The 12,108-nt window shown below is 39.5% G+C and overlaps 1 protein-coding gene across 7 annotated transcripts in view; it reads right to left on the bottom strand.

Annotated features, from left to right (window-relative positions):
• The window catches only part of SLC20A2 (solute carrier family 20 member 2), a 59,337-nt gene that overhangs the window by 37,239 nt on the left and 9,990 nt on the right, over window positions 1-12,108 (bottom strand). For 4 of the 7 annotated variants that reach the window (XR_011337338.1, XM_069855491.1, XM_069855496.1 and 1 more), the window contains exon 1: window positions 3,455-3,594. The exons of 2 other annotated variants lie outside the window; for them this stretch is intronic. The gene's annotated coding sequence lies outside the window, so the exon portion shown is untranslated. One more of the 7 variants, XM_069855493.1, reaches the window with a different exon arrangement.

Raw genomic sequence — 12,108 nt, 5'->3', positions numbered from 1 at the left:
GTCCCAAAGAAATTAAGACTTCAAGCTCCTAAAACTCATGACGGCCAAATAGCCTCCCAAAGTTTGTTGGCAAGGCCCTTGGCAAAGAGCTCGGAGAGGCAACTACATAATCCCCCTCTCTGTGAAACGGGATATACAGCCTCAGGAGGAAAGGATATATTAACTAAGAAGTAACCCCTCCTACAATTTGTGCAAGATGACGGTTTGAAATGGACTTTCCCTCAAAACTTGGGTTGCTCGATTTGATGTCTGTTGCTTTTGCACAAGTGATAGCACAGCAACGACGAAGCCTTGTCTTTAACAAGTTGAAAATCAAAAGGAAAATTGGAAAGGGAATGAACATGTTCAAAATTAACATGCAGGCAACATTTGAATGGCTAGGTGTTACTAATATTAACCTTAAATAATGCAAGAGATGTTAGATGTTTAAAGAAAAAAACAGAAAGAAAAATAAGAAAGGGCTCAGCTCCACTGAGAAAGTTTTCAGAAATGCAAAATATCCTGCAAAGTAGGCCAGTGACTAAATACAGACTAAATCTTGTAGCATGCTTCTTTCTAGAGCCCAAAATACATCTGGCGTGCTCAGACACGCTGAGCTATGCCCCTCATCACCTAATCTAATTCAAGAGCCTGTGGTATTTCATGTTGTTGCTGGGATGAAAAAGAAACTGGAAAAAATGCTGTATAGTAGGGCATGGCAGATCTTCTGCTTCTCTGTGTGACAGCTAGAAGTCACTAGCCTGTTTCTCTCCTGCACTCATGTATATTCTATCAACATGCCTCTACAAGTGCCAAATGGAATTCAACCTGACCTGCTAAGACACTAGGAAATTCTCCCATTTACCTGCAGGACTGATACTGCCTCTCCGCCAAAGCCTCCGCAGTCAGATGCACTACGCTACTGCAGCAGACTCCAAGTGGAAAAGTGCATTTTCCTATTTTTGCTTTGGATAACTCTTCCTGAACCAGCCCAGCCTGCCCTGCAGTGGCCGTGCTGCAGACTCGCCCTTGGGCATTAGCAGGGCAGAGGAACTGTGTTAGCACCGGGGAACTGCAGGACCTGAAGCTGGAGCGTGCATCTCTGATGGCTGTTAAAGCAAAGGGAAATGCACAGAGGTGAAATTTCAAGTTGTAAGAAACTAATTCAGCATTAAGGCAAAATTTTTAGCTAATCCAGTTTTCTTAAGATCCATAATTACAGCATCATATGTAGGAGGTCTGAGTTGAGGCTTTTAACTGTTAAGTGGACTTAAACTTACAGAACTTGCACCTCAGTGAGAAAAATCTGATTTTTGGAAATGCTAAGCACATCCCTCTGTCTCGCTGGCAGATGACTGAGACATCAGTCTCAGACTTTATTTTGTTGCTAGCTCAGCATCTTTTTATAACTCTGTCAACACAAAGCGTTATTTATTCCCTAAGGGACAGGAGAAAACAAAACCCAGATAAGGAAGCACCTTGATTCACTCAGAACGGCAAGTGACTTCTCAGGGAAAAGTGAGAATCTCCTGGTAACCATAAAGTCATTTTAGGACATGTTTATATATGAACTTTTACTAAGATAACTCTTCTGGAAACTATTCGCAGTACACTTCTAAGACTAGGCAAGTTTTTAGTGAAAAAATAATACAAAATTTGAAAACCAAAGCTTTCAGTTGTTTGGTTTTGGGGTTTTTTTGCCAAACAAATTGCTGCTAAAGAGAATGCAGAAACATCTAATGACAGGGACAAATGATTAAATAAAAGCTCAGGACAAAGTTCAAAGTCTAGGGAAGCAATCAGAGTGCATTACCCACCAGCAATCCAATGTGTGACATAAAGGAAACAGAGACTCCATAAATGTCCTTTAATCTTCTCTTCGCAGAAAATTAGGGGAGAATCTATTGCACTTGTGAAACATTGAAAGATACATAAATCATACTATATGCAGATCATATTGTCTATAAATCACATTGTATACAACTCTTCTATTCTCAGCAGTTGCCCCATGCTGCAGTTGAAAACCGTCTACTCCCGACGGGACAGAGATTCCGTGAGGTCCTGGGTTTAACTGTTTTGTTGTTGCCCAAGTATGAGCAAAAATCAAAAGACAGCAGCTAGCATAGCATTTCCAAGATAACTTTTACAACTATTCCACCCTGCATTATGACAAGACAGATGGGGGAGGACGATTTCTTCTCCCCTGAGGTGTTGAAAAAAGCAGACATTTCATGATAGACAGACACACTGAATTTGTACTGACAGGCAGGTTCACTTCTAGTTACCAGTGGCTGAAAGGTCTGTCTAAAATGCTTACCAGACAGCAGCTTCTAGGAGGCTATTCCATACCTCTCTAATTTCTGTATGTTGTTCTTTATACAAACCTAATCTGTCAGGCTTCCCACCTATAAACTCGTAACAGATCTGGCATTCCAGTTGATTGGTACTAAGCACAGCATTGCATAGAAACCAAGTCTGATTTATAATCAAAGCTACTAACATCATTCACATCAGTTGTCCTTATAGTTTGCAGTTAGTGCTCAAGCCACAAGGCTCACAAATTATCTCCTTTAAATTACTAATACTCAGGATTTGAAAGGTGGTATTAATTCAAGCGGTGCAAGACTAATAACATCCCTATATGGCTCTAAATTATATGCACAGGACTTGTCACAAGGCCAAGTATGAAGCAAGTTTAATGCCCCGGTACACAAAAAGCACCCTCAACTTACTTTAAAAAAAAAATCAATTACCGCACCCAGAAGCAGATTTTGTATCAATCTATTCCTACTTTAGCATGTTCACAATGTGTTTAAACATACTTCACACTACTACTTGATATGAAAACAAGACTGAAGTTGATAGCTTTCCAAGGACTCCCATCTCATTTAACATTGCAGAGGGGACTGCCACTGCCAACTCCCAAAACTTCCAGAGGATGCTTCCTTTTCTTAGTCACTATCAACATCTGTTCCCACACACGAGAGATCAAAAATGTAAATGTAAAATAACTGGAATGAGATTCTGTTGCTGAAAACATTCACTAAAAACACACAGCAGTCACGTTCAAACAGCAGTTTTACAAACAATTAAGAGAGTAAAGTATCAACAAGTCCTTGTTATGCATTGGCTGATAAATAACTTTATCTCTAACTGAAGGAGAATTTGAACCTTCAGGCTTCCTAACAAGCAAGTGTTTTGGGTTTTTTTGATTCAACACTACAGATTTTTAAGAACCATTTCAAGAAAATAAGTGTTCATGGTTATGGAAAATATGTTTTATAAAACAAAACCATGCACAGAAAACTTCAAAACTCACCTAGTATTTAAAAGTTGTTTCAAAAGAAAAAGGAGCTAAGTTCTTCCAGCGACTTGCCCTCCTGATAGTAAATATAGGCTGAAGTCTAAAATAGACATCCTATCATTCAGCACAGTCAAATCTGAACATGCAAACTTCCAGAGGGCTATAACTTACACCAGGCAGTCCAGGGATAAAATTCACTCCGGCACAGGAGAACCACACAAGACAACAGCGAGAAGCATCAATGCGAGTCCAGTGTCTTATTCAGTAGGTGAAAATCTGCCTCCTCTTAAGCATTCTGCTGGGGGTGGGCACTGATAAAACACAACACTGCGTCATGACTGCACTAGTGAGACAAACCAATCCAATGAAGCTCGTATTAAAAGCAGCAAAACATTCCGTTTCTTTTTTCTCCCCAAGCATAGGCATAGAAGAGGAAAGAAATCTCATTTTCGACTGTCAGCTGGGCACTTTGGTATGATCAGGTAATCTCTGAGGAGCCCCAGGTCTTCTATTTGCAAGCACACTTAAACACATGCTTAATTCAAATGCATGTGACAATAGGGTACGTACACCCATGTCGGGAAAGATATCGCATGCTTTTTACTTTATCCATGTCAGCAGAGGTCCCACAGGCTGTGCAGACAGCAGAAAGTTAGATGTGCACGAGTTTTGACTGGATCAATGCCTAAGAAAGCAACTTTGCTTTCAACAGTTCAGCCTAAATAACCCAATCTAAATTCTTTCAACCACTGTCCTTTAAGTGGGAAGCATTTTTGCATGCATGTCAAGGCAACAATAATGTTTACATAAAAAGACACAGCTTAGCTTTATATAAAATACTTGCTGCAATGCTGTATCATGCAATCAAGTCATTTTAACCAGCAAAAAGGAATGTACATCAAAACTGCATTGTCACAGTTTAAGAAACTGACAGATGCAAATTTATTTAGATACATTTCTGGCTTATAAGTAAATGATGTTTTAAATTTAACTTTTAGGTTTTACTCCATTCTAAGTCACTCCAAGCCACAGGATCATATTGCAACATCAAAAACTTAGATTAGTAAATCTTCTGCATCCTGAATATTTGAGAATAACCAAATCATTGTTTTAGATTTGTAAGCACAGACTTGGAAACATAATTCTCACCTAATCTATTTTTTGAAGTTTGAATAAAGGGTATTTCTTACAAGGAGGCAAAAGTTTTCTAAACTGGTTAAAATCAGCTGTAGATGTTATTCAGGGATAATATGGTCAATCTGGAAAGTGGTTTACATTTCTTAAGAAAACTCACATGGATTAGTAAGCCTACATCATCTTCTCCAAAGAATTACGACAAAACTCCAGAAATCTGCTATGCAGAAATGATACTAAAAATCCCCAATTAAAAAAAGAAGAGTTATAAGCATCAGGCCACGATTCTTTCTAAGAAATGCTGACTCTTTAGTTAAAGGTCAATATCCAACTACTATTAAGCTTGCAATGTAGCTGCTAACTTTGCGAAAAGCTACATCTCTTAAGCCTGGTTGCAAAGCCTTTCTTTTTACTTCTGTGATAACTAGCAAACAAGCTTCCTAGTTTTAGAAAAGTAAAGGAGGCTGATATTATCACACTTGTTTTCTTTTATGTACAAAAGCAACATCATCATCATCATCATACCAATAATAATATTTTCCTGCAGATCTAAACGCATCTTAATACTTTTTGGTTTTACAACTGATATAAATCAATTCAAGTGAGAGCGATCATAATTGTAACCATGAAGTCAGTCTGTATTTATAGTTCTGGATTCCAAGGTTTTAAGGAAATGAATAAACAAACACAGAAACTTTCTTGGAGCACTTATTTAACTTTATAAAGTAAAAAAAAAAAAAAAAAGAATGCAAAATATTATTCCATGTTCTCTTTATAGCTGAGAAGTTGTTGATGTCTGGTTTGGTAAAGCTCAAACTCGGACAGTCCGAATAAGCACTAAACTCACCCCAATCCTCCTTAAAGGACCACTCACCCACCATAGAGTAACTGCAACCAGCCTGCAGATTCGGGTAAAAAGACTATTGAAAGGACACATTACTTGGGAGGTATCTACTTCAATTTCAAAACCCAGAAGTTGCCAGCTCGGCCTGTGGGAATTATCTTGGACCCAGGAGAACAACAAACTGGAACCATTTGAGCGCCTCTTCCCATGAGCCAGCCTGCCCACAGCAGTGGTTTCATGTTGCCCTAAGCTTCAGAGCTCGGTCTACACACAAAGCAAAGGTTATAATAAACAGCACAGAGAAAAGGAAATATCTTCAAAGTTTTTGTTCTGCTAAGTCAGCACAGTGGACCTCAGGCACAAGAAAATTCTAGCCAAGATAGGCTGACCATTAGAAAAAGTTACAATTTGGGATACCACTAAAGAAGCAGGCAAAGGAAAATTTTTATGACCATAATAGAAATCATGAGGATCAGCTTTTGGCAATGGTAGCCCTAGTTTGGTTCCCATCAACTCAAATATTTGTAGAAAGGAGAAATACTATATATTACAATCTCAATCAGAGATCAAAATATTTTTCAATTGTAATTTATTCTGGTAAATTGAGAGATGCCTGTTTGATTTAACAAACGAAGGCTAGGCAGATATATGTTCTGGTTTAAATAATGTAATAGGAAACATTGACTTAAATAATCCATTTTAAGCCCCCTTTTTTGCATTTCCGCATCAGCTATTTTCTGAAAGATTCCCACGTTCTCATTTACCAGTAAGCACTAAAACAACATTGATTTTCAAGTTAATGTAACTTTTATATCAAATGTAACTGGCCTATTTGCCATTCAGACAGGAAGGCTAAATTTTGAAGCATTAGACTTATTTTAAGAAACATAGATTTTGAGTAGAAAACAAGGGAGGGATGATTATCATTTTGCAACACAAAAACCTGTAAGAATTGGCACCTGAACACCTGTAAACTGCATTTAGTCATAAACAGGAATACAATAAAAATATCTGAAAGCTGCAGGATGTTGTTCCAGTTATGTTCTGCCAACTTAAATAAGGTTACTGACCAGCAATGACAGCTTTCAGGCTTTCACGTACCTGCTGGTACTCTAAAATTGGAAGCCATAAGCAGCAAGGACCAGGGACGTATCATTTCCCTTATCAGTATTTGTGCCCTTGAGCCTGCCTTGGAACCCTCATTTCCCCTCAATCTACAAACTAAGAAAATAAAATGAGTGAGGAGGAATGAATATGTGTGGCAGAAGACCGCACAGGTCTCCTGGTACCTCAAAGAAATCCAGCTTCTGCAATACTCTTTTTTTTTTTTTCTGGTTTTGAAGGCCCCCATGACCATCTACATCATGGGAGACTTGAAGGACACCACAACTCAATCATTACCTGAAAAGCAGCCTCAAGGTCCTCAAGATTTAACACAGCTCTACTAAAGAGAGCATAATTTCTGGGTGCTTTGGTAACTTCATCACATCTAATACCAACAAAACTCTGAATATCTGCTCTGCAGATAGCAGATAGCTACAAACACAGTTCAAGCTGGGAAAAGCCAGATCCAACCAAGAGAAGTGCATCTGCTTTTGCATATTGAGCAGCAAATTCCCAACACATTCTGTTATCTATCAATGTCTGAAAAGAATGAGATGCATCCATGTTTCACTGCATGAAAAAAACATCTCAAGGACTGTCTTGAAAGTGTAATGTGGTAGACACAAAAATTAAAAAGCCACTCTGCATTCAGGGATGGAATGACTCCTCTGCTTTGAGGAAGCAAACCATTGGGATGGGCTTTCTTGATGGCTCTGAACTCTGACACACTGTTGTCCAAATCTCTTTTTCCAGCAAGCCCACAGGCTTTCCAACAGGACATCCCACCCCACCCAGGAGACATTCATTCCTGATGGTGAGGTGAGTTGGTTGTGCTTGCACAGACATGCAGGGAGCGCTGCCACACCAAAGAGTGTGACTCTGCTTGAGATCACACTTGTCTATTGTGCAAGTGAGTCCTGGGAAAATGAAAAGGAAGAACCCACAACTGGAATTTCTGGAAGCCAAGGCTGTTGAAGAGGACAACACAGGCTGTGGGTGTCCTGTAGCCTGGGAAAGCCAGGCTGGCTCCAACCCCTGCCACAGCACAAGCCCACACCCAGCCAGTAGGCGTTCAAAGGCAGCAAACCCATTCTGAAGGAGCAAGGCTTTGGCCAATGCCAATTCAAGCACTGTCCCAAGTAATACTGGGGACTGGACTTGCATTGCCCACAACTCTTAGTGACTCACCAGAGACTGAGTCCATACTAAGCCCGAGGAAAGGGGTGAACTGGTGCTCTGAGCCTTCCTGAGCTTAATCCATGATTTCCCTTCCCCATCTCCCTGTCCGAAGAAAGCAATCGGTATGGACAAAATATTTCTAAAAGCCCTGGCTACTGCTGACAATTCAAGAAGCATTATCCTGAATTACTAACAGACCTATACTGACTTTACAGAGAAGACAAAAACTGGCAGTGAAATACCACTATGGCAACCCAAAAATTCGCATTTTGCAAATTCAGGGTCTTATGAAAAGATCCCCTTGATAGGAAACCAAAGTGCAGTTGCCAGAAGTCAACAATGTGAATTTTTCAGATAAAGGAAACGTGACACCTCAAGCATCAGATTGCCTGCCATTTCCATTTTAGTTTAGGTTTCAGAAGAATAAAAGCAGTCTTTTCCCATTGAGCCAGAAGAGATGGTTGGGGCTCCCTCAAGTCCAATGGCTCTCTCTTCAAAGGCAGCTGGAGTGAGAGAGTAGCTATCAACATGCCAAACCACACTGCCTGGCTCTCACTGACAACCTCTAAAACTGGTGTGGCCAGCAAGACAGAATATCAAGCATTTCTGAAATGAGCTAGCTGAATGCCAAAAGGTGGAAAGGACCACGGGTATAACCAAAGATAAGAGGGACGATGACACTCAGAGGTGTCGACCACAGTTAGGGAAGTAAGTGGAAGTAGTTGAGGCCAATACATTGTGGAAATGGAAATTCTGCTTTTTTTTTTCCCCTATAAGCATCGCAGTAATAAAGAAATAAAGGTGGGAACAGCAATGAAAGCTATGACTGTGACTTCATTTCATAGGAATAGGAGCCAAATATTACACCAGGAGGCTGGTGACTGTGCCTTCATTTCATAGGAATAGGAGCCAAATATTACACCAGGAGGCTGGTGACTGTGCCTAATACTGTCTGGAGACGGCAAAGAATGGCACCTGCCAGCCAATAGGCCTGTTTCCCTTACAAAGCCCAGTAGATCCTGGTCTTTGTTCTTCAGAGTCCACATAATGGTCCATGTCTATCTCCACATCTAGCCTTTGCTGCTAGAGACAGAAGGACCATGATGGTGAGTCAAACCTTGAGTTCTACCTACGAGGCAGAGTTAACATGCCAGCTACTTCACTGTAGGCTGATGATACTGCTGGAGCAAACAGGTGGCCAACAGAGTTGTCACACTGGCTAGGAATTAAATCATCACCAATGCAACACACCAAAGAATGTTCCATAGACAAGTACTTGTCTCAGCAAACACCTCCAAGAGGACTTACTAAGGGCATGAAGTTCTGTGAAGCAGGTCAATAACAGCTAGGCAAAGGAAAACGTTCCTCTCCACTTCAATGCTTCTCATGGGTGAGAATTAGTGCTGAAAATCATAGGAAAAGTGGACCTACAAACCAGCTTAACATAGTGGCTTGTTTGGGGATCTTACTGCCAAGAACTCTCTCCCTTACATGAGTTACTGCTCATGAAAAGATGGCTCCATGTTTTATCTGGGCTTTTTCTAGCCTGGGAGCAAATCCTGGTGACATCAGCATTCATGCTTCAGCAGTCTAGCACCTACGTCCAGGTGGAGCACAGAGTCTTCCTATAGGTACAGACAGGATAACAGGACACATGTTGCTTCCAGTGAACTGATTACCATATTCATCTGCAGCAAGAGTTCAAACAGCTAGAATTTCTGCTTGCTGACAGAGGCTATAAAGAGAAGAGAAAGTGATTAAGGCAGAAGATACTTCTTTGAGTACCTGGCACCAGCAAACAGCGCCAGTGGCTAGTGTGCCTCGTCCTCTTAAAAAGGTGTTTATAGCTAAGCTGTGCTGGTGTTGGTGATGTGTTTACAGCACCCTTACAGTTGTCCAGAGGAAAAAAGATAGCATGGATGTTGCTGAGAGTTCAGGAATAGCAAAGGGAATTCTACAAGGAACTCTCCCTTCTCCTTGCCTTTCTGGAGAAGGGCGAGAATCAGAGCAAGCTGTGCCAGGATCCTGCTATGCCCACCACGGCTTGAATGGGGACTTCTCTAGACCTATGCGTTTCCCTTCCAGAAAATGATCTACCCAACAAGGGGAATGGCACAGCACTGACACCGGCCTCTCTGCTCTATACAAGCACTGAGAGAAGAGTGACCCTGCTCCAAGGCGGGGTGCAAATTCCCAGAGAGAGGAAGTATTGGGAAAAAAACAAGCAAACAAAGGAAAAAAAGAACCTAAGCCCCCCATAAAATTACATCTCTAGCAGCCAGGTATGACAAACGTGTCACAGGAAGAAAGTACTCTGGAGTATAGAAGCACATTTCTCACAACACCTAGAAAGGATCACAAGCCTACTGACAAGAAAAAAATCACTCACTGTTAACTGTAAAACAAATGAATAAGTGGATCCTGATGTAAAGAACGCGGAATATTCAGGGAAAATTTTGTTTTGAAGAAGTAAACAAGCAATCAATAATTAATAAACAACTGGTTGTTTCTGGTCACCAAGACCTTTAGAAGTCATAGAAGTAATTTCCTCTTCTACACATTAACTAGAAAGGGAAAATTAATTATGCCTTTTTTTCAACTGTCAATCAGTTCCTCAGCCTTGAATTAACCAGATACTGATTTAAATGCAATGAACAAAATGATGTGAAGAAAACAGTCACTCTGCAGCAGAGAGTATATTACTCCCCAAATGGGCTTAATATTTCAATCACCACAGTCTTCAAGGACTTAACCAGTTATCTCCTGCAATTTCATTTTGGTTTCATTACAACTTCAGCAGACATGAAGTCCTATGAATCACTTCATTTCATACAAATAACTAAACAGATCACAACAAATCTGGGCTACATTACAAGTTAGCTTCTTCCAAATCCAATGCACCAGAGTTTAAAAATAATTCTTTCCAGTTTTAAAAATTTTTCAACCAAGCAAAAAGTATTTTCCATCCTACAAAGTAATTTAGAACATAGACCATATTGTTCACTAACATACATTCAGACTGGGATACACTGGATTCACTAATCTAATGTGAAATTCAGGTGTGCAGAAGACCATTCTGTATCTACTTTAAAATACAAACATCAGTTACTGACAAACACATTTAAAATATGAAAAAAATTATGAACTGACCTGCTGGCTACCCTACTAACCCTGGGATTTTATTTGGCCTGGGATTCCAAGGGATTTATTCAGAAAACATAAAGTAACTGCTCAAACTCAGAGGCACAGTTCTCCATCAAGAAAGTCTTCCACAAGAACATGCAGAAAGCCATGTCGGGAGTGCCTCACAGGTTGATCTAAAGAAGGCAAATGCTATGAAAGGAGGAATGCTAGAAGAAACACGAGGTGAATGCAGAGGCAGAGGTAATAAGAAGGAAACAGAAATGTGCAGATTTACTTGTTCCAGTAAACAACAGAAACTAAAGTTTATTGATTTCAATTTTAGCAGCTAAAAATCCATGAAAACATTTTTATCATACAGACAATACTATCCCATATTCAAATTTCTATCAAGGTAATAACATAGGACAGGATTTTCTCACACTCATTGTGATTTACTTATCAATTAGTACAATAATATGTATTTTAAAACATAATTATTACTAAATGCAAATAGATTTTGTATCCAATTATAATTTAGCTCTTCAATTATATGGAAGTATCTAAGTAAAGAGATTGAAAAAAAAATACAACTGTTAGCCACAAAAATATCCGGACACATACTCAGCCACTGTCTCAACTCTTCTCTTTATATCCACTCTAAAAGTATTTCCAACACACTAATCATATCTGTTCGGAAGAAACTAAAATTACATGATTTCCAACTATTTTCATTAGAAAAACAATCCTTTAACAACTGCTTTTACTCTTCCATCTAATTATATACTTTTAAAGGCCAAATATTCAGTCAGTATGCAAAAATAACCATAGCCTTTTATTAAGGATAAAACACCAGATGAGAGTCCATAAGAAAAATAAAGATGCTATCTGCCTCTACCAGCAACACTTTCCAACACAAGAAATTAAATTTCATTTTAAAATTTTAAATACACTTATGCCAAAGTCTTAGTAACTCTGTAAAAGAGTCTTACTACAAAGAAGTCTGTTCACAGCATTGTAACGTGCTGGACTGCTGGCTAGTATTTCCTTGGAGATACTTCACATAACAGCCAAGATGTTCAAAAACCTACCTATCTGTAAAGCTCTTCCCTACCTCAATACTAACTATCTGCACTTCAAACCCCACAGCCCTGCCAAGAAATCTTAGCTATTTGGAATATTTTGTGACCAGCAGCCAAATAAAAAGGATTGAACTGATTAATATTTGATTCTGACATCTGTCTAAGGACAGCAAAAGAACAATACATCATAAGGTTGCTCAAAGTAGAGGGCTAGCACTGTCTTTTTTTTTCTTAAATTGTGCACCTGTCACACTTTTTATGCAAACGGTGTTCATTAAATGCAAGTAAACCCCCTCATTTCCTGTTTCATAATGGTCATGGTCTGATCTTTTCCATATTCAATGTTCGTTTCTACAAGAAAA

Source organism: Phaenicophaeus curvirostris, chromosome 4, assembly GCF_032191515.1.
Source record: "Phaenicophaeus curvirostris isolate KB17595 chromosome 4, BPBGC_Pcur_1.0, whole genome shotgun sequence".
Classification (NCBI taxonomy): Eukaryota; Metazoa; Chordata; class Aves; order Cuculiformes; family Cuculidae; genus Phaenicophaeus; species Phaenicophaeus curvirostris.
This window is presented reverse-complemented; position numbering and strand designations above follow the sequence as displayed.